This window comes from Solanum verrucosum, unplaced genomic scaffold (genome assembly GCF_900185275.1).
Source record: "Solanum verrucosum unplaced genomic scaffold, falcon-dt-bn FXZP01000007.1, whole genome shotgun sequence".
Taxonomy (NCBI): Eukaryota; Viridiplantae; Streptophyta; class Magnoliopsida; order Solanales; family Solanaceae; genus Solanum; species Solanum verrucosum.
Window position 1 is genome coordinate 532231 of NW_026020177.1, and position 24413 is coordinate 556643.

The following is a 24413-nucleotide window of genomic DNA, read 5'->3' on the forward strand; positions in this document are numbered from 1 at the left end:
TGCATCATTAAAGGATGTAGGCCAAATGGCATCAGTACATTGAATGTACGAGCATGCGAGGGGAATACTAAATAGGACATAAGCTTGAAAGGACCTGAAAGAACAAACCTGGTCACAACTCAACTCAACTGAATCTGAACTCCTTTCAATTTAAAACAGAAATGTAAATGCAATATAACGAAAAACTTTTTAAACATGAATAACAACACTGGGTATTGAAAAATACAATAGTAACTCTGTTTTTATGGAAAAATAAAATATGAACTCTATTTGAATAGGAAAATACAAATAATCTGTGTATATAAGAATACAAATTAGTTATGTGGGACTTTCTCTAATCGACAACCATCAATTAAGAGTTATTGTGATGATACATCGTTTTGCCTCACGCTGCAAGGGTCATCCTATACCTTGTCGAGGGTATATAACCTAACTACTAACTGGATCCACTAGTCTATGCTAAAAAGCACTAATGAATCATCTAAAAAGTATGACATTTATCTACCCATGGTGGCTACATGGTTTATGGGGGCTAGGAGTTGTTTGAACTCTCCCCCATATCGGTGCTCAAACTACTCCCTAAAAATAATACTAGCTCTATGTTTAAAAACATAACTTCTTTCTGTGGTTTGACATAATTGCTCAAAACTTAGCTCATAGTCTATTTTTGCAAATCAAAGTTTCCTCTCTTGCTTAATTGTGAAATCATTTAGTCTTTGTTGAAACCTAGCCCAAAAGATCTTTTGGAAATCTCAATTCCCTTTCTTGTTTAAATGTGAAAACATTTTATTATTTGGGAATACATAGTCCCGATATACTCTTTTGAAGAAATGAACTTCAATCTTTACTCTCTACTCAACTAAAAACTCAGGTCTTAAAACAAAGATAAAACATTTGTAAAAGACTATTGGAAGACTCTATGAACTTCTCTTGATTTGGCTCTTAACTTTCCTTGAATTTGAATGTATGGATTCAAGGATTGTTTTGTGATAGGAAATATTTCATGATGTTTGGGAGTGCTTTTAGATAGTTAAAAATGAGAAATGATCAAGAAATCACTGTTTGGGAGCAAGTCTGCAACGCAGAGATGCATTTAAATATTTGATTGCAAAAGAAATTTTGAGGTCGAACTGTCCGTGACCACTCCGCGACATGAAGAAGAATTCCCTAATCCTGAGGAACAGGTTTGCGACATGGCCCTGGTACACAGATTCACCTGACTTTTTCCTTCTTTATTTTCCAACACCGATTCGCCTAAATTTGATTCCTTCTTCTCAAATTCTCTTTAGATTCAGACACCTAGTATATATACACAAGAACTTAACTCAAAACAACTCTATAAATGGACACAATAATCACAAGAACTCCTCAATAATAGCCAAATTCAAGAACGAAAGCAAATTCAAGAACGCATATCAAGAACATCAAACTTTAAACCTTTTTAGGATGAATTCATACTGAATTAAACATGTTTGGCACGTGGGTCAACAAATCCAACGCTATGTGAACTCCCATAACTCGTAGGATTGAATCCTTGGCGAAATCCACAACCAAACTCGCAAGAACTTGACGAATCTTGAACTTTTCTTCTCCTTTCCTCCTTTTTTTTCTTCTCTCACATCCCTAGAAAAATTCTCAATTGCATATACTAAAATAACTCAATTTAGACCCCAAAAAATTTACTAAAACCGGATATAATTAATTGGGTAATGAAAAAACCATAAGAACCCTCAAAAATCCAGTTTTGACTTTCCTTATGTAGACAACCAACTTCAAATGGGCATATCTCACTCATATGAACTCGAAATCATACAAACTCGGCGAAGTTGGAAAGAAAATTCAAAGATATTTCCAACTGTATCTTGTATCACACCTAACTCATCATGTGATAGGAGTTATGGTCGTTTGAAGTTGACCCAGAACTCATACTTAATTTAATTTTGTCAAATTTCCAGATATTTCATTCTTTCCAAAAATGACTTTCTAGTTCTAGCTCTTTCTAGTTGCAGGGTGTTACAATATCTCCCCCTTGGGAACATTCTTCCTCGAATGAGTTCAATCTTAGAAGGCTAAGGGTGTAACATCTAACATTTAGCCCAAACACCCAACAAGCAAATCTAACACATCAAGCATATCAATTGAAGAATACTAAGAAGAGAATTAGTACCTTGGAATGGGATTCCTCCGTGTTCAAAGAGATGTGGATATCTCTTTTTCATATCGTCCTCAGCTTCCCAAGTAGCTTCCTCAACAAATTGATTCCCCTACAAAACTTTGACTGATGCTACTTCCTTGGTCCTCAACTTGGGAACTTGACGGTCTAGAATCTGAACAGGGGTCTCCTCATAAGACAAGTTATCATTGATACCAATATCTTCAGTTGGAATGATAAGTGAAGGATCTCCTATGTACTTATTCAACATGGAAATATGAAATACTGAATGGAACGCTGGTAACTCTTGTAGTAGCTCCAACTCATAAGCTACATTACCAATCCTTTTGGATATTCTGTAAGGGCCAATATATCGGAGACTAAGTTTCCCCTTCTTATGAAATCTCATAACACCCTTCATCGGTGAAACTTTCAAGTAGACCCAATCATCAACTTCACACTCTAACTCCCTTCTCTTAACATCTGTGTAGGATTTCTGACGACTCTACACTGTTTTCAACCTCTCTTAAATAAATTTTTACAAAGCTTGATGAACTAAGTTCAGTCCTATCAACCCAACTTCACCCACTTCAAACCATACAATAGGCAATTTGCATATTCTCCCATAAAGAGTTCATAAGTAGTCATCTGGATGCTAGAGTGGTAACTATTGTTGTAAGCAAACTCAATGACAGGTAGGTGATCATCCCAATTACCCTTGAAATGAATCACACAGGCCCTCAACATATCTTCTAAAGTCTGAATAGTGCGCTCTGCTTGGCCATATGTCTGCGAATGGAAAGCAATACTTAAGTTCACATTTGAACCCAAACCTTTCTAGAATGACTTCCAGAACTGTGCAGTAAATTGCGCACCTCTGTCGGAAATAATCGAAAACTGGCACCCCATGAAGACTAACTACCTCTTGAAGATACAACTTGGCATAGTACTCTGCTGAATGGGTAGTCTTTAGCAGCAAAAAGTTTGTTGACATTGTCATTCTATCGACAATCACCCAAATAGAATCATGTTGTCAGTGAGACCGTGGCAACCCAGTAATGAAATCCATATTGATCACCTCCTACTTCCATTTCGAAAGTTCTATATTCTGAGCCATACCACCTGGCCTTTGGTGCTCTACTTTAACTTGTTGGCAATTTGGACACTTAGCAACAAACTCTGCAATGCCATTCTTCATACTATTCCACCAATAAACTTTTCTCAAGTCACGATACATCTTTGTGGAACCTGGATGGATAGAATATCTGGCGATATGACCTTCCTCCATGATCCTCTCTTGGAGTTAATCTATCCTTGGTACACACAGTCTACCTTAATACCTCAATACACCATCTCATCCTTGTTCAAAAGCCAATACTTTTTGCTTATGAACATTTTCCTTCAATTTAAGAAAAATAGGGTCTTGGTCTTGCTTTCTTCACTTCTAACATTAATGATGATTCAACTCCATTCATCACCACTACTCTTCCTTCTGTGGAATCAATTAGGCGAATTCCTAATCATTCAAGCCTATGCACATCTTTTACTAGTTCTTTCTTCTCTTCCTCAACATGGGCAGTACTACCCATAGATAATCCACTCAAGGCATCATCAACAACATTAGCCTTACATGGGTGATAAAGAATACTCATGTCATAATCCTTGAGCAACTCTAACCACCTTCGCTGTCTGAGATTAAGATCTTTCTGACTAAACACATACTGAAGACTTTTGTGATCACTGAATATATCTACATGAACACCATAAAGATAGTGAATCCATATTTTGAAAGAAAATAGTACGGGAGCCAACTCTAGCTTATGGATTGGGTAATTCTTCTCATGAACTTTCAAATGTCTGGAGGCATAGGCTATAACTTTGCCATTCTGCATTAACACACAACCCAAACCAACTATGGATGCATCACAATAGACCACAAAGTGTTGCATACCTTCTGGTAAGGTCAATACTGGGTAGTAGTCAACCTCATTTTCAATTCCTGAAAGATTCTCTCACAAGCTTCAAACCATTAAAACTTCATTATTTTTTTAGTCAACTATGTCAAAGGGACGAAATAGATTAGAACCCCTCTACGAACCTTCTATAATATCCAGCCAAACCAAAGAAACTCCTAATATCGATTAGAGATGTGGGTCTACGCCAATTATGCACTACCTCTATTTTCTATGTGTCAACTCTAATTCCATCACCGGAAACAATGTGGCCTAAGAAGGTGACAAACTCAAGCCCAAACTCACACTTAGAGAACTTGGCATATAACTCTCTATCCTTTAGAGTTTGGAGAACTATTCTAAGATGGCTCGCATGATGTTCCCTCATTCCTCGAATAGATTAGTATGCCATCAAAGAACACAATAACAAATATATCTAAATAATGATTGAATACTCTATTCATAAGGTCCATGAGCGGTGTAGGTGCATTGGTTAAACCGAACGACATCACCAGAAACTCATAATGACCATAATGGGTGCCGAAAGTTGTCGTTTGAAAAACACATTCCCTTACTCTTAGCTAATGGTAGACAGATATGAGGTCATCTTAGAGAAACAAGTGGTACCCTGAAGTTAATCGAAGAGATCATCAATTCTTGAAAGAGGATACTTATTCTAGATGGTAACCTTTTTCAACTGAAGGTAGTCTATACACATTCTAAGGGAACCATCCTTATTCTTCACAAATAAGACCGGAGAGCCCCAAGGTGAGACACTTGGTCGAATAAAACCTTTCTCTAGAAGGTCTTTCAACCACTCATTCAACTCTTTTAACTCTGCTGGTGCCATCCGATATGGTGGACTTCATATAGGATGAGTATCAGGTAGAATATCTATATCGAAGTCTATTTCTCTCTCAGGAGGTCCTCCGGGAAGATCATCTGGAAAGACTTCTGGAAACTCTTTTACTACTGAAACTGACTGAATAGGAGGTTTATCAACACTATAGTCATTAGCTCGGACAAAGTGATAGACACACCCCTTCGAAACTAACTCTAATACTGTAAGGTATGAAATAAAATGACCCTTAGGCAATGTTGAACTACTTTTCCACTCTATAATTGGCTCATTAGGAAACTGGAACATGACAACCTAAGTTTTACAATCATTTGAGGCATAATAGGCATGAAGCTAGTCTATACCAATAATAACATCAAAATCTACCATGTCTAACTCAACTAAATCAGCCATGGTGCTCTTGTGATTGACAGAAATGGTACAATCACGATAGACTCTCTCTACTAGAATAGACTCACCAACAAGTTTAGAAACATTGAAGGGCTCATTATGTTTTTCAGGAATAATATCAAAATTCATCGCAATATAAGGAGTTACAAATGACAAACTCGCTCCTGGATCTAGAAAAGCATAAACATCAAAGTTAAAGACTTGGATCAAACCAGTGACAACATCTGGAGAATCATCGTGCTTTTCGCGACTAGTGATAGCATAAAGGCAGTTTCCTCCTCCGCCTACCCTTAAAGTAGCTCCTCTAGATGTAGATTTGTCTAGTAGAGCAAATGAGGAAATCTGGGCTCTATTGCCCCCATTACCATTACTCTGCTTGTTCTTTGGATAGTCTCGCATGAAATTACCGTTCTGGCCACACTTGAAGCAACCAGTGCAACTATCACGACACATCCCTGAGTGGTTCCTACCACACTTAGCACATGCAGGAGGCTTTGTAGTTACCCCCTTGTGCTATGCAACCCTGAGAATTGTTATGACTCGGAGAACTAGTAGGTGAAACTAGAGCCTTACATGAGAGTTTTTGAGTTTGATATGGGTTTGGAAGTGTAAATGCTTTCCCAAACTTATGTTGAGGGGTTTAGGGGTAAAATATCAAGGTACGACCCCCCCCCAAAGGACCAACCAAGGGTCCTTGAGGAGGACCCTAAAGTCTAACCCCAAAGCTGCCCAAAACTGCCAAAATGTTGATGTCACACCCTGAGCTACCCCCGAGACGCGGACACGAGACCTAGGATCATAACTGACCCCAAGCTAACCCTGATGGCATGACATAAGCTTACTAAGAATAATAATAATAACTGATGCTGAAGCTAAATCATGAAAATGTAGGTAATGGGGAATACCCATATACTAAAACTTAATATATCAAATAAAAGAGTTAATACAACAGAGACATCAAAATCAAATACTAAGTTGAATCTAACTATGTCTGAAAATAGCCTCTAACTGACTAGAAATGCTGACACAGGCCCAACTAAGTCTAGCAAAACTGAAATTAAGAGATTGAAAAATGAAAGATAACATTACTATTGTCCTCGAAGAATGAGGACTCACCAATGTAGCTATTGAACTGGAGATTGGTAACCGATCTATGCGTGATCTTACTATTGAGGACCTGAACCTACATCATGAGAAGATGTAGCGCAGAGTATGCGTTAGTACTTGAAAGGTACTGAGCATATAGGATAAAATAAAACTAAAATAAACACATAGGTGAACAAGCAATTAGCAAGTGAATAATCTGAACATGAACTAGGAAAAGACCAAAACACCCCTGACTTATGTTACAGATGGGGCTGACCACGACCCTTTTCACGAACCGTGAAAGGGAGCACGAACCGTGAAGGCCCTCTTGGTCTTCACTTGGTCCTCTGGTTCTGAAGGTTTGGTGCACGAGCCACTACCACGGCCCGTGTGGAGGACCACGGACCGTGAAGGTCCGCGTGGTCCTCACTTGGGCTATGGTTTGGAGGCTCAGGTCTAGGAGGCCTATTGGTTAGGCTTCACGGATGTCCCCACGCCCCTTGTGAAGGACCACATACCATGAATGTCCTTGTGGTCTTCACTTAGGCGTGAGGATCTAAGGGGCTGGCTAGAGAGGGTACTACTTCTATACAATGGACACTGCCATGGCCCATTACCAAGACCATGGTCTGTGAAGGCATCTGTGGTCTGACATCTGGGCCTGGTGGAGTTTAACTCCTGACCACGGGCAGGTCTACGGACCGTGGACCCTATCGTGGTTAACTACTTCAGGTAGTAGCTGCAATTTTCTTTCTAGGTCTGGTTTTCGAGGTGTTACAATATCTCACCTTGGGAACATTCATCCTCGAATGAAGACTAAACTAGGTAAAATGGAGGGAATGAGTTGCAACCCTACAAATAAACACTGAAGACTGATTTCTGACTGAGCTAAGTTCCACGAATATGCAAATATGCTGAAAATGCAAGTATGACTAAAGGAACATGATACTTAGACTGATTTCACGCATGAATGACCAAAAAATTTAAGAGGGATTATTACCTTAAGTTGGAATGGATTCGTAAGGAAAGAGGTGAGGGTACTTGGTTTTTATGGCTGCTTTTGCTTCCCAAGTAGCTCCCTCTACGGACTGACTCCTCCACCAAACCTTGACTAAAGTGACTTCTTTGTTTCTCAACCTTCTAACCTGACGATCAATAATCTCAACTGGTATATCCTCATAAGAAACACTATCTTTCACAACCAGACTCTCTAATGGTACTACAGATGCTGGATCACCCACACACTTCTTCAATAGTGAAATGTGAAAGACTGGATGCACTGCTGCTAAATCTACTGGCAACTCTAACTTATAATCCACTTTACCAATCCTTTTAAAGACCCGGTAAGGGCCTACATATCTGGGACTGAGCTTCCCTTTCTTGGCAAACCTCATCACCCCCTTCATAGGTGACACTTTCAAGAAAACCCAATCATCAACTTGGAACTCTAGTTTCTTTCTCCTTACATCTGCATAAGACTTCTGGCGACTCTGGGCTATCTTAAGTCTATCTCTAATGAGTTGAACTTTCTCCATAGCATAATGGACTAAATCTGGCCCTATCAAGGTTTTTTCACCTACTTCGAACCAACCAACAAGAGATCTGCACCTACACCTATACAATGCCTCATAAGGGGCCATCTGAATGTTGGAATGTTAACTACTGTTGTAGTTGAACTCATTAAGAGGAAGGTGATCATCGCAACTACCCTTGAAATTGATCACACAAGCTCTCAACATGTCTTCTAAGGTCTGAATGGTATGCTCTGCCTGACCATCTGTCTGTGGATGAAATGTTGTGCTAAGGTTAACCTGAGTACCAAGACCTTTCTAGAATGACTTCCAGAAATGAGAGGTAACTGAGGACCTCTATCTGAAATGATAGACACAGGAACCCCATGCAACCTCACAATCTCATTAATACAAAGCTTGGCATAGTGCTCAGCCGAATCTGTAGTCTTGACCGCCAAAAAGCGAGAAGACTTAATAACTATCACCCAAATGGATTCATGTTGTCTGCGAGTATGAGGTAAACCTGTGATGAAGTCCATAATGATCACTTCCCACTTCCAACTAGGAATGTCAATCTCTTGAGTCATACCTCCTAGTTTATGATGTTCTACCTTGACTTGCTGGCAATTAGGGTACTTAGCCACAAAATCTGTTATATCTATTTTCATACCATTCAACTAATAGACTACCCGCAGATCGCGGTACATCTTAGTAGCACCTGGATGATTAAACTATCTGGATTTATGGGCATCTACAAGGATATGTTGCCTTAAATCTCCCACATTAGCAACACATAATCGACCTTGGTATTAAAGAACACCATCTCCCCCTTGGGAGAAAACCTCAACTCTCTGTTGGTGGACTGCACCCTTGAGTTCAAGTAATATCGGATCACTATCTTGCTTTTCCTTAACTTCCACTACCAAAGAAGATTCTTCCCCATTCTGAACCGTTACACCACCATTTGATATGATCATTAGACGAACTCCTAGGCGAGCAAGTCTGTAAACATCCTTTGCTAGCTTCTTTCTTTCTTTCTCAACATGTGCTACACTACCCATGGATAATCTGCTAAGAGCATCTTCTACTACATTCGCCTTACCCGGATAGTAATGCACACTTAATCATGATCTTTGAGGAACTCAAGCCATCTTCTCCAGAAAATATTCAACTCTTTCTGGGTGAATACGAACTGAAGGCTCTTATGGTCTGTGAAAACATCTACATGAACACGATACAAGTAGTCTTTCCAAATATTGAGTGCAAACACCACCACCGCAACCTCGAGGTCATGAGTCGGATAATTCTTCTCATGCACCTGAAACTGTCTAGAAGCATAAGATATAACCTTACCTCACTGCATCAACGCACAACCTAGGCCAACTTTGGATGCATCACAATAAATAACATAACCATCTGAACCCTCATCTAGAGTCAAAATAGGAGCTGTAGTCAACCTAGTTTTCAATTTTGCGAAGATTTTCTCATAATCGTCTGACCACCGAAACTTGACCATCTTCTGAGTCAACCTAGTCAATGGTGAGGCTATGGATGAAAATCCTTCCACTAACCTTTTGTAATAACCTGCTAGACCCAAGAAACTTCTAATATCTATAGGAGAGGTAGGTCTGGGCTATTGTTTCACTACCTCTATTTTCTGGGAATCTACTCGAATTCCTTCACTAGACACTGTATGCCCAAGAAAAGGAACTGACTGCAACCAAAATTCACACTTGTTAAATTTGGAAAATAATTGGCGATCTTTGAGAGTTTGCAAAACAACTCTCAAATGACTTGCATGTTCTTCCTCATTCCTAGAGTAAAGATATCATCAATAGAAAAGATAACGAACAAGTCCATGAAAGCTACAGAAGTATTGGTTAATCTAAATGACATAACTACAAATTCATAATGACCATACCGAGTCTTGAAGGTTCACTTCAGATTGTCACTATCTCTGACTTTGAGCTGATGTTAACCTGATCTGAGGTCTATCTTTGAGAAAAGACAAGCACCCTAAAGTTGGTCAAACAAGTCATCAATCTTGGAGATGGGATACTTATTCTTGATTGTGACCATGTTTAACTGCCTATAGTCGATGCACATTCTGAGAGAATCATCTTTCTTCTTTACGAAAGACACTAGTGCACCTATGGAAAAATACTAGGTCTGATGAAGCCCTTATCTAGAAGGTCTTGCAATCGCTCCTTCAATTCCTTAAACTCAACTGGAGCCATTATGTAAGGAGGAATATAGATAGGCTGGGTATCTGGAAGGAGATCAGTTCTAAAGTTGATTTCCTTATCGGGAGGAACTCTGGGAAGATCTTCTGGAAATAATTATAGAAAATCATTAAATACTAGAACTGACTCAAGAGTTGGGGTTTCAGAGCTTGAATCCTTAACCCGAACTATATGATAGATATAACCCTTAGAGATCATCTTTCTTGACCTAAGGTAAGAAATGAATCGACCCCTAGGCGCTAAGCTACCACCCTTCCATTCTAAGATTGGTTCGTCTAGAAACTGAAAACGAACAATTCTAGTTCTACAATCTACTGAGGCATAACATGAATGTAACCAATCCATTCCTAGAATGACATCGAAGTCTACCATTTCTAACTCTACAAGATCTGCTGAGGTGACTTTCTCAAAGACTGTGACAGGGAAATTTTTCTATACCCATCTAGCTATAACTGGGTCACCGACTAGAGTAGAGACTGATAAAGGTTCTGAGAGAGTTTCTAGACTAACATCAAACTTAACTGCTACAACACGAGTAACAAAGAAAAGAGTAGCCCTTGGATCTAACAAAGCATAAACATCGAGATCAAAGACTTGTAACGTATCAGTGACTACAACAGGAGAATTTTCCTGATCCTGGCGAGCCTTAAAAGCATAGAGCCTGTTTTGGCGCTGTCCGCCACCTGTACCAGAAGAGTTACCCTGATGAGTCGGGTGACCTGCTCGTGCTGCTGAAGTTGTAGACTGGGCTCGATTAGCATTGCCTCCTTGACCCTGTTTAGAAGGACAATCCCTCAACATGTGACCAGACTGACCATACCCAAAGCATCCTTCCTTTCCTGCAAGGCTCTCACCCAGATGGTTCTTACCACACTTAGGGCAAATTGGGTAGGTTTTGGTACCTGTAACACTCTCATGAGACTTAGAGCCTGATTCCCTACTTTTCTAATCATTACAAAACCTGGAGGACGGAACACTAGCTGATGAAGTTGTTGTATTTGAATTTTTTTGTTGACTTTGCGAGTGATTTCCACCACTCATTTTCTGTTGAGAATAATCATAGATTCCTGTCCTAGCCTTCTTTTTCTCCTTGGACAGTTCCTCAAGCTTATCACCCTCAACCTGTTGAGCAAGAGTCATAAGCCTAGAGAGATTCATATCTCCTAGAAACATATCATTCCTACATTTTATATTTACCAAGTCTGACACTCTATAGAGAAACTTGTTCATTTGGACCCTGGAATTAGCCACCATATGAGGAGCATACCTGGAGAGTTGGGTAAACCTGAGCCCATACTCTTGGGGTGTCATGCTACCTTGCCTTAAGTTCATAAATTCCCGAGCTTTCGCCACCCTTAGATCTCTTGGGAAAACCTCTCCAGAAAGGTCCCAACATTAACATTTTCTTGAACTAGATCCCACTGGTTATTCTAGTTTGCCATACTCTGAGCCAACATCTGAATGGCGTTCTTGAACTCTGCAGTCGAGACTTCTTGATTTGGGACTGGAGGGGCTACATTTTCATTCCTGGCATTCTCATTTTTGGCGTTAGCTCTATGATGAGGTATGATCACTGAAACGTAGAACGTCGAGTAAGAATGGAATTAGATCTTACCTTACACAGGATAAGAGTACCGAGAAAATGAAGATTTTTCCTAAAACATCTTGTAGCCTCCCTCTCATTAGATGTGGTCCACCTTTCACCCCTGAAAAGGACTCTACTTAGTGCGGCTTTTCAGACATCCTAGGACTCTTAAACCTAGTGCTCTGATACCAAGTTTGTCATACCTCGAGCAACCCCCGAGACGCGTGCACATGACCTAGGATCACAAGTGACCCCAAGCTAACCCTACTGGCATGACATAATCATACAAAGAATAATAATAATAATAACTGATGTGGAAGCTAAATCATGAAAATGTAAGTAATGGGGAATACCCATATACTAAAATTGAATATATCAAATCTGAGAGTTTAATACAAAAGAGACATCAAACTCAAATACTAAGTTGAATTAACTATGTTTGAAAATATCATATAATTGACTAGAAATGCTGGGATAGGCCCCAACTAAGTCTAGCAAAACTGAAACTAAGACATTGAAAAATGAAAGATAACATGACTATTGTCCTCGAAGAATGAGGACTCAGTACTGTAGCTGCCGAACTGGAGATCAAGAACCGATCTATGCGTGATCTGACTGATGAGACCCTGAACCTACATCACCAGAAGATGTAGCGCAGAGTATGCGTCAGTACTTGAAAGGTACTAAGCATGCAATATAGTATAAAGATGAAATAAACACACAACTAAACAAGTAATAATGCAAGTGCATAATCTGAACATGATATATATACTAAAGACTGAGCTAGCCGAATGCAATGACCAATTTATAACATACTGAGACTGAATACTGATTGCACTGAAATTGGTCAATGCAATAGAGTTTGACTGAGCTGTGGGAGCTACTAATAACCGATAATAAAACCAGATGAGCTATATGTGGAGTCCGATGTATACGACCCATCGAGAGGACCCAATATACACTGCCAGAGGTATAGAGGTATGCTAGCGTGATCACTAAAAAGATGCCCACATAGTGGACTGACAACCTACGTGGTTAGTAGTTTTGGGACTATATGGGTGACTGACCCTAGTCCAACTCGGTATTATCCTACTCCCAATAGATTAAGTTATTAACATATTATGACTAAATTTATGTAATATACTGGATAGCTCAAAACTAACATGCAAACTGAGAATGCACATTAATAGACTGATAATGACATATTCAAGACTGAGGCATGTATATCAAAAATACTAAAATCTCTTACCTAGCGTGTGTATTTCAAGAAATAAAGAAATACATTGCTACAGTTATGAAATTAATGTAATAAACGAATTAATGACATGATAATCTGATTTGGAACTTGTAAATAACTAATTCATGATAATCTACTGAAGTTCTAGAAACCGTAGGTCTAGTTGATATTAGGGAATGAAGAATCTGACTAAAATCTAGAGACCTAATGGGTGAAAGGAACCCAATAGTGAAATCCCACATACCTGGTGATGAATTCCACGGAGAAATCTTTCGATTTTGGGGGTGGAACTGATGAATCTTGTTGCATTCTTGAGCTATGGTTGGTCGCCTCTTTCTCTTCTTACTCTTCTAAATTTCTAAGTTTTTGATTTAAGATCTGACTTACGTAAGTTTTAGTTATGTTTCTAGCCTAAACCTAATCAAAACCACATAGTTTAGGGTTAAAACGACATAGTTTTGGGGTCCAACGAACTAGGAAAAGATCAAAGGACACCTGACTTAAGTTGCAGAACGGGCTGACCACGACCCCTTTCACGGATCGTGAAAGGGACCACAGACCGTGAAGGGCCTTATGGCTTTCTCTTGGTCCTATGGTTCGAAAGGCTTGGTCAGGAGCCACTACCATGGCCCGTGTGGAGGACCACAGACCGTGAAGGTCCCTGTGGTCCTTACTAGGGCTGAGGTTTGGAGGCTTAGGTCTGGGAGGCCTACTGGTTAGGCTTCACGGATGCCCCCATGGCCAGTGTGAAGGACCACGGACCGTGAAGGTCCCCGTGGTCTTCACTTGATGGTGGTGGTCTAAGGGGTTGACTAGAGAGGCTACTGGTTCTGTAGAACGGACACCACGACGGCCATTTGTCAAGACCACAGTCCGTTAAGGCGTCTGTGGTCCGACATCTAGGCCTAGTGGAGTTTAACTCTGAACCACGGGTAGGTCTATGGACCGTGAACCCTATCACGGTGCATGAACTCTACCGTGATTCACTGCTTCAGGTAGTATTTGCAATTTTTTTCTAGGTTTGATTTTCGAGGTGTTACAGTTGAGACTTATGGATGGGACCTACTGGGCGTAGGTCCATCCACGCCCAGTAGCTCTTGATCGTAGGTCAAGAACCAATAAAATGGGTTGCAGACCCTCCACCTACAGACCTGCAGGATGGGGAGTAGACCCACCTACGGTCCGTAGGTCATGGGACGTAGGTGGTGCCTATGTTGCTGCCAAGTTTCGGCCAAGTGATGGTTATTTTGGTAAATTCCTAGGTTAGTTATTATGAAGTGAGGTCATTTTATATTGATTGTTTATACCTATTTAAGACTTTTAAGCTATTAACTAACTCATTACCTCATAACTACCTAACCCAAATCAGAACCAACTCAACCCTTTCCCAAAAATCTTCTCTCTAAAAACTCCATTGAAGAAGAAGAGGAAGATCAAGTTGGGACTTGAAGGAGAGGGCTTTCTCACACGATTTTGGTTGGATTTCTTCATCTAAGGTATTGTAGTCTTGATTCATGGAGTTCTTTAATACATGAAGCCCTCAAGCTTTCAATTTCAAAGTTGGAAATTCTCCAAAACCTAGGGTTTTTACTCCAAGTCATGGATTCTTTATAAAAACATTTTCATTGATTTAATTATCATATATTATGATTGAATTGTTCATTATTATAGTTTTTATGAGGAAATCTTCCATGAATCCATGAATTATCCTAATTTCTCAAATTGGATCTTAAAGTGTGGGTATTAATGGTATTAGTAGAATTTTATAGAATCATGAATATAATGACTTGTTTTAGTTATATTATGTATTAATTGAGTATTTTATATGGTTTTGATGTTGAATTTCTTCCAAAAACCCATGAACCCCCATGTCCCCAATTTGTGACTTTGTGAGGTGGGTGAATTGTAGTAAGATGAATATTATGGAATTGTTCTTGTAATAGTTTAAATACTTGAATTATGTTATTATCCATGCCTAATTGATTGTAGTAGTTCTAGCTATGTTGGTGAATTAGATTCATGGTCCTTTAAGGGAAAATTGTGCTATTGTGATATTGTGTAAAATCATGATGCTTATGTGCATGCTTTATGCATCCTTTGACAATAAGGTAATTGTAACAATGATGTAATGGTGTGGTTGTTAAAGGATATACTCACATTCACACACACACTCATGAAAGATGAATGAATGAAGTTTCTATGATTATGTTAATGATGATGTGTTGATTGAAAGGCTACTCTCAATTGTACACTATCGAATGATAATGACATGTTGTGAAAGGTCTTTCTCACAATATGGGGATTCTTAGTTGAAAAGCTATTCTCACCTTTGAATCTATGAGTTATCTTAATGAATGAATGTTGGGATAGAGATGGATGCTCATCCATGAGTTGAGGCGGGGTATCTAGTAACAATTTCTATATCCCATTTTAATGAACTAAAGTAATGAATGTTAAGTACTCTGTGGGGAATAATGCTTACCACCTAGTGGATATGGATTGAGATAGATGCTCATCCGTGAGTTGAGGCGGGTTATCTAGTAGCAATATCTTGAGATGGATACTCATCTGTGAGTTAAGGCGGGGTATCTAGTAGCATACTCCTTGCCCCGTAACTATGTGCCTAGATAGGTTATTAGCTAGTGGATCCACCTAAGTTAAATGTTAATGGTCCTACCTTAGGCAAGTAGGAATCCCTTATTTGGTGTGGGTAACACCAGGATTCCATGATTTGCTCATATGGTCTATGCCGGTTAAGGCTTACCCCCACAATAAATGTTAATGAAATATGGCTTCTCAAGAATGCACTACTTAGTGTGGGTTGGGGTATGGGACTTCATCCATGCGTTGAACAAGTAGGCTTTGAGAGTAGTCATGGTGTGTTCTTTAATGTTATAATGACTAATGAAATGAAAGTGCTTATGATGATGCTATTGAGAATGTTGACATAAATGCTAAATTTAATGATGAATGCTTAACTTGGGATGTTACTATAGGTTTCTTTCCTTGTCATGACTTATTAAATGTAAATGTTCTTTGTCTATGAGTATTGACTAAAGATGAGAATGAAAAATGGTAAGTATGTTATGGTGGCCTCAAAGGGGTACTTAGTATTAGTGGTATTATAAGATGTCATTCCTACAATGCACAAGTATAACTTAGGGTTACCTAGAAGTGGTTCTATTATGTCTTATATTGACTTACATGTTGAATGTACTTGTGACTTATGTTTTTATACTAAAAGTGCATGATGATTCTCAAACTTGGAAAATGCATGGTTTTCAACTAAAATGACCTTTTTAGCATGATTTTTGCATGGCTATCACACTTTGCTCATTTTTGTGCTAACTCGTATTTTTTCTACATTTTTCTACAAAGTGTAGGTTCTGGATCTTAAGGTGATTTCTATGGTTCAAATGGGATTGACTATTTCCAAAGCTAGTGGTGAGTCCTCATGGTTTGAGGATGAGAGTTGTTCTTTTCTAGTTTCTTTCATGTCATTTTATGTTTCAGACTATGTTGAAGGGTTGTGACCCTATTATTGATTCAATGTTGTACTAGATGTCCATGTGAGACAAAGTTAGAATTCTGCTGTTTTTAAATAAAGACTTCGATTGTATGGATACAAGTTTTTAAATTCCGTACCATTTTCTTATGTCTTATGGTATGAATGCTATGAGGATTGTATGAGGCTCTTTGGAGTCTTATATGTCGTGTTACGTCCAGGGTGTAGGCTCAGGTCATAACAAGAATAGGCAAGTTTAACTCTGAAATTCTGACTATTGCACTCACCTTTGTTCTTTGGTGCAGGTGCACTAGCAGATGATGGAGCATGTCCCTTTTATTTTTGTTGGAAGGAAGACCTGTTCACATTACACTTTTGTTGCCCGGACTCATTCCTTGATGTCTTTGCCCTTTTATTCTTAAAATCTATCCCTCACCTTGTCCTCCTCAACTTGTTGCACATGGATCATTAGCCTTGCTATGTCCATATCCCTTATCAGCATGGCTTGCCTTGCCTTCCTTGCTTGACAGGCGAGACAACCTACCAACGAATAAATTCATTATGCTCCTCATGTCAGCAAGCATCTCTGGAGCATACTAGGAAAGTTGTGTGAACTTCAAACTGTACTCATGAATGCTCAAAGAATCCTACTTAAGAGTAAGGAACTCTCGTACCTTATCCTGTCAAAGTTCTTTAGGAAAGAAACACCGCAAGAAAGCCTCTTCAAAACAAGCCCAACTCAGAGCTGGTTCTCCCTCATCTCGGTTCTTCTTCCACTGATCAAACCAAATCCTAGCGACACCCTTCATTTGGTATGTACCTAATTCCACCCTCTCAGTATCAGCAACATGCATGATCTCAAAAACTTTCTGAAGCTCTTCAACAAAATTCTCTGGATCCTCAGAAACATTTGAACTTGTAAAGCTCGGTGGATTTATCCTTAAAAACTCACGGATCCTTGAAGTATCAGCCCCTTCTATTCGATTCTCTCTCTGTCCAACTTGATTGCTAACAACTTGACTTAGCATCCGTATAGCTTCATGGAATTCAGCATTCATGACCTCTCCTTGAGGTTGCCCTTCTGGTGCATTAGGTACCCCTTATTCATGTGGTTCAACATTCCTTCTAGCGGGACGACCTTTGACAATTCTTCATGGAGGCATGATCTGAAAGACACGCACAAGCACAGGTTAGAAGAAACTCTTTAGAGATAAATTATGTTGCACAAAATGAGTATGAAAGAAGTGATATAATTCCTAAGTGTCGAACCCTTCGAATTATAGATGTGGCGCGGTTCACACAGATAACTAGGACTCTACAAACACGACTTCATTGACTCCCTAGAACTCTTGAACCATGTGCTCTGATACCAAGTTTGTCACTCACCGAGCCTACACCCTGGGCGAGACAGGCACTCTAGAACCATTGATAGCCCCAAGAGAACCTTCGCCTGACTTACTTACTCAGCGGAAGAATTTTACTCAACAAATATAAGTCTATGTAATAAACTAAAATGTTATAAAGGATCATTCAACTAGCAAATAAGGCAACTCAAGTCTCAACATAATAGAATGGAAATGAAGAGACTAAAGAATGAACATCTGATTGTCTATGAAGCCTCTAAACAAGTGAGATGGATGTCGGGACAAGACCCACAACATCCTAATGAACTAAACATGCTGAAAGCAATAAAAAAAAGGGAATCCTCCAGAAGCAAGGAGGCTGACCAACAAACTCTGAAGCTCAACTAGAATCAAGGATGCGCTGGATGCTGATCCTTGTTACTTGTATCTGCATCATTAAAAGATGCAGTTCAAATGTCACCAGTACATTGAATATACGAGCATGCGAGGGGAATACTAATCAAGACATAAGCTTGAAAGAAACTGAAAGAACAAACCTGGTCTCAACTCAACTCAACTGAATCTGAACTCATTTCAATATAAAGAAGAAATGTAAATGCAATATAACAAAAAGCTTTTAAAACATGAATAACAACTCTATGTATTGAAAAATACAATAGTGACTCTATTTCTATGCAAAGATACAATATGAACTCTATTTGTATATTTAAATACAAATAATTTGTGTGTATAAGAATACAAAATACATCTATGGAGTTTCTCTAACCTACAACCATCACTTAAGAGTTCTTATGATGATACAACATTTTGTCTTATACTACTAGGGGCGTTCTATACCTTGCTCAGGGTATAGAACCTGAATACTGAGTGGATCCACTAGTCTATGCTAAAAAGCACTAAGAAATCATCTAGCAAGTATGAGCCTTTTCTACCCATGGTGGCTACATGGTTTATGGGGGTTGGGAGTTGTCTGAACTCTCCCCCATATTGGTCCTCAATACTACTCGCAAAATATAATACTAGCTCTTATGTTTAAAACCATAACTTCTTTATGTGGTTTGAGAAAATTCCTCAAAACTTAACTCAGAGGCTCTTCTTGGAAATTAAAGTTTCCTCTGTTGCTTAATTGTGAAAGCATTTACTCTTTGCTGAAAACTAGTTCAAAGGCTTTTTTGAAAATCTCAGTTCCCTTTCTTGTTTAAATGTGAAAACATTTTACTCTTTGGAAATACATACTCCCGTTGTACTCTTTTGAAGAAATGAAATTCAATCTTTACTCTTTACTCAACTCAAAATTCAGGTCTTAAAAAAAGTAAAAACATTTGTATAAAACTCTTGGGAGACTCTATGAACTTCTCTTGAATTTTCTCTTAACTTTCCTTGAATTTGAATTTATGGATTCAAGGATTGTGATTTGTGATAGGAAAGATCTCATGATGTTTGGGGAGTGTTTTTAGACAGTTAAAAATGAGAAACGATCAAGAAATCACTGTCTGGAAGCAAGTTCGCGACGTAGAGATGCATTTAAATATTTGGTCGTGAAATAAATTTTAAGGCCAAACGGTCCGAGACCGCTCCGCGATGCAGAGAAGAATTCCCCAATCCTAAGGAACAGGTCTGCGACGTGGACCTGGTACCTAGATTTGCCCTACTTTTTCCTTCTTTGTTTTCTGACCCCAATTCGCCTAAATTCTATTCCTTCTTCTCAAATTTTGTTTAGATTTAGATACCCAGTATATATACACAAGAATCTAACTCAAAACAACTCTATAAATCGACACAATTATCTCAAGAACTCCTCAATCTCAGCCCAATTCAAGAACAAAAGAAAATTCAGGAACACATATCAAGAACATCAAACTTTCAAGCTTTTTAGGCTGAATTCATACTGAATTAAGCATGTTTGGCACGTCGGTGAATGAACCCAATTCTATGTAAACTCACATACCTCGTAGGATTGAATTCTTGGCGAAATCCACAACCAAACTCGCAAGAACTTGACGAATCTTGAACTTTTCTTCTCCTTTCCTCCTTTTTTTTCTCTTCTCTCAAAGCCCTAGCGAAATTCTCAATTACGTAAACTGAACTAACTCAGTTTAGACCCCAAATAATTTACTATAAACAAATTTAATTAATTGGGTAATGAAAAGATCATAATACCCCTCAAAAATCCGGTTTTGACTTTCCTAATCTAGACAGCCTAACTTCAAATGGGCATATCTCACTCGTACGAACTAGAAATAGCGCAAACTTAGCGGCGTTGGAAAGACAAATCAAAACTATTTCCTACAGTATCTTGTAGAACACCTAACTCATTCTGAGATAGGAGTTATGGTCATTTGAAGTTGACCCAAAACTCATACTTAACTTAATTTTGTCAAATTTCCAGCTTTTTCATTCTTTCCAAAAATGACTCTTTCTAATTCTAGTTATATCTAGTTGCGGGGTCTTACATGTTTGAATTAAAAATAAATTAAAAGTAATGAAATGGTTATAAATTATATTTACATATGAAATAAATGGCTAGTAGATATAACTATGGGGTTTTTTTAATAAATTATAAACTTGTGGATCAATTTTTGTATTTAAAAAATCTCAAATCATGATTTAGAATTCTCATATTATCATTTTTGGAGAATATGAGAGTCCATCTCATGATATGAAATCATGAGATGGAATCAGCGTGAAATCGCATGTCCAAACGTTGATTCTATTTCACAATTTCATATAGTGATATAGTATCGCATAGCCAAACGTCATCTTCACTTTTACAAGAAAAGAACTTTAAGTTAATTTTATTATATGTTCTGATTAAGATTGACGATATCATTTATAATTGCACGAAGCACGGATAGATTACCAAGTATATCTAAAGACAAAAACCCATATCATCTTTTCATATTAAATATGTAATTATGTAATCCTTTTTTTGTTTTAGACACAAAATCAAGTTAGAATCTATTCCCGCTTTATTCTTATTTTTTGCAAAACACCAGAAGAAAAATGAGTTAAATAAAATGATTTGCTTGATTAACACAACATCTTATTCCATAAAAACAAAAAAAGAAAATTGATTCTCAATTAAAGTAAATATATCTCTTTATTTTGTTTATTTATAGCACCTGAATATATGACACTTTAACATTTATTCTTTACTGTGGAAGCAAGGCTTGTATTATTCCTTCATAATAAATCCTATAAGAGTGTTGCATGCATCATGAAACCTAATTCCTAAGTCCAAATCCTAATACAGGTATGAAATGTATTTGTTCTTATACTATTCAATATGTTTAAATATTGTAAGCCTCTTATCAACACGAGGGTCTATCAGAAATAGCTTCTCTATCCACAAGATAAAAATAATATATGCGTAGATCCTGCCCTGTCATACTTTACTTGTTACTCTTAGTATGTAGTAGTAGACTGGTAGTTACCAGCATTAAGTGTGTTAATTTTTATCTTCTATGTTTTATCGTGCAAACTATTATTTTAATCACTTATTGTGGTAAAGTTCACGTAGCTCTATAGAAGGGTTTGTTTAGATTTTATAGATTTTTGTTACACGTATATTAAGATTTATATTATATAAATTGATAGTGTAAATAAGTTTTTATATGTTACTCAAGTTTAATATGAAATAGTCATAGCATATTATTATTGGTATTTAACATATTATATCAAGTAAATTATCTTGATTGAATCTATATTTGGTCAATAAATACAATTTAAAACCTCGTATGAGTTTGAGTACTTTTCTCTAGTTATAAATTGATCAAATTCCATACTTTCTCTATCTATAAATTGTTCAGTTTCATACTCCGAGATAGTAGTAAAGAAATCTTAAATAATACATGCCATTACCTTTTAAATGACCTGATTGTGTATTTATTTTACATAGTTTAGGTGCATAAAATTAAATCCATTTATATTTTTTAATAATTATCCTATAAGTTACTCAATTGTATACATATTATTTTATAACATAAGTGCATAAAACTTAAACTCGATTGACTAACACTGCTTTCTCAATCAGGAATCATACCAAAAATGTCCTTAGAATTTGAAATGTTGGACATCACAATCCCAAGACAACAAACTATATCAAGAAAGCATGAAATACCAAAAGTAACCATTATTTATTAGAATTGACAATAAAAAAATTGATGACTATGGTCCTAAAGTTGTTTCATTGGGACATTATCACCATGGAAAGTTAGAACTCAATTTTGTTGAAGATTTCAAGCCAAATGCCCTAGAAATGTTCATTCATGGTAGTAACAAAAAAGAAGATTTCTTCCTTGAAGAAATTCTAAGGGAGATTGATGATTTTAGAAGTTGTTACCTTGAAGAATTCGTGAATAAGTATAATGACTATGAATATGCATGAATGATGCTCCTTGATGCGTGTTTCATACTAAATAATATCGATATATCAACAAGGTCCACACGAAATTCTTCCTCTAAACAGAGCAACATTATCAAACACCTTGCCATTTCAGTTTATTTGATCACTAGACGTGACCTTTATTTGTTCGAAAATCAGGTATCAATGGCATTGTAACATCTCGCAAGTTAAGTATGTGAAGTTGAATTTTTTATCAACTTCAAACGACCATAACTCCTAGCTCAGGATGATTTAGGTGTATTTCCAAATATCGTAGGAGATATCTTGGAATAATCTTTCCAACATTGCAGAGTTTACGCGATTCCGAACTCGTATGAGTGAGATATGCCCTTTCGAAGTTAGGTTGTTCGAATAAGGGAATGTCCAAACCGGATTTTTAAAGGGTGTTTTGATCTTTTCCATACCCTATTATTTTAATTCGTTTTTGGTGAATTAATTAAGGGACAGAACTGAATTGCTTCAGTCTAGGAAATTGGAGACATACGCTATGGTTTTTTGGAGAAAAGAGGAGAAAGAGCAAAGTTCGTGGTTCTTGAAGGTTTAGCTTGTGGATTTCGACAAGGGTTGATCCCTAGAGTGGTATGTGAGTCTTTCGAAGCATTGAGTTCGTTCACCCACGCTCCAAGCATGTTTATTTTGGCGAAGTTCGTTCTAGAAAGTTGAAAGTTGATGAATCTTGAATGGTGTTCTTGAATTTGTTTTTCGTTCTTGAATTGGGCTGAATTGAGAAGTTTCTACGATCTTTACGTCGATTTTTACATTTGTTTTGAATTAGTTTCATGGGTACTTATGCTAGGTATCTGAATATAAATAGAAGCTGAGAAGAATAGTCGAGTTTAGGTGAATTGGGACTGGAAAATGAAAGAAGGAAAAGTCGGGTGAATCTGGGCAGTGGGGACGCGTCGCGGACCTGCTCCTCAGATTTGAGGAAAATCTCTACGCGTCGCGGAGTGGTCACGCATCGTTCTTCCTCAAATAGTATTTCCGCGACCAAAATTAAAATACACCTCTGCGTCGCAGACAAGCTTTCAGACAGTGATTTCTTGATATTTTCTCATGTTTAGCGATCTGAAATCATTCTAAACATCATGAGATCTTTCTTATCACAAATCTTAATCTTTGAATCCATAATTCAATTCAAGGATCAGTTAAGAGTCAAGTCAAGAAAAGTTAAGAGCCAAGTCAAGAGAAGTTCATAGAGTCTTCCAAGAGTCTTTTACAAATGATTTAACTTTATTTTAAGACTTGAGTTTTGAGTTCAGTAAAGAGTAAAGTTGAAGTGCATTTCTTCAAAAGAGTATATCAGGACTATGTATTCCCAAAGAGTAAATGTGTTCACATTTAAACAAGAAAGGAAACTGAGATTTTCAAAAGAGCCTTTGAGCTAGTTTTCAGTAAAGAGTAAATGTTTTCACATTTAAACAAGAAAGGAAATTGAGATTTCCTAAGAGCCTTTGAGCTAGTTTTTAGTTAAATAGTAAATGTTTTCACATTTGAGCAAGAAAGGAAACTGAGATTTCCAAGATAGCTTTTAAGCTATGTTTTGAGTAATTATCTCAAACTAACGAAAGAGGTTATGTTTTTAAACATATGAGCTAGTATATTTTGGGAGTATTATTGAGCATCGATACTGGGGAGATTTAAGATAACTCAAAGCCCCCATAAACCATGTAGCCATCATGGGTAGTAAAAGATCATACTTTTTAGATGAATCCTTAAGTTTACTTATTAGCATAGACTAGTGGATCCACTTAGTTAAGGCATCCTATATGACGGAAAAGAATAGGACAGTTCTGGCATCGTGGTCAAGACGGTGTATCATCACTTAGTCTCAGAGTGGTGGTTGTAGGTTAGAGAAACTCCCACAGAAACTATGTTACTTTAATATATGAGTAAAGTTGAGTTTGTTGTTGCATTTTCTTTAACGAACTAAGTTGCTTTTACTATTTTATAAAGCTTTTCGTATATTGCATGTGTTTCATTTCTTTGTTATGAGTTAAGTTATTCATGAGTTGAGAAGAGCCAAGGTAAATGTTTCTTTCAAAATCTTTTCAAGCCTATATTATGTTTAGCATTCCGACTCGCATACTCGTACATTCAACGTACTGATGCCAGTTGGCCAAC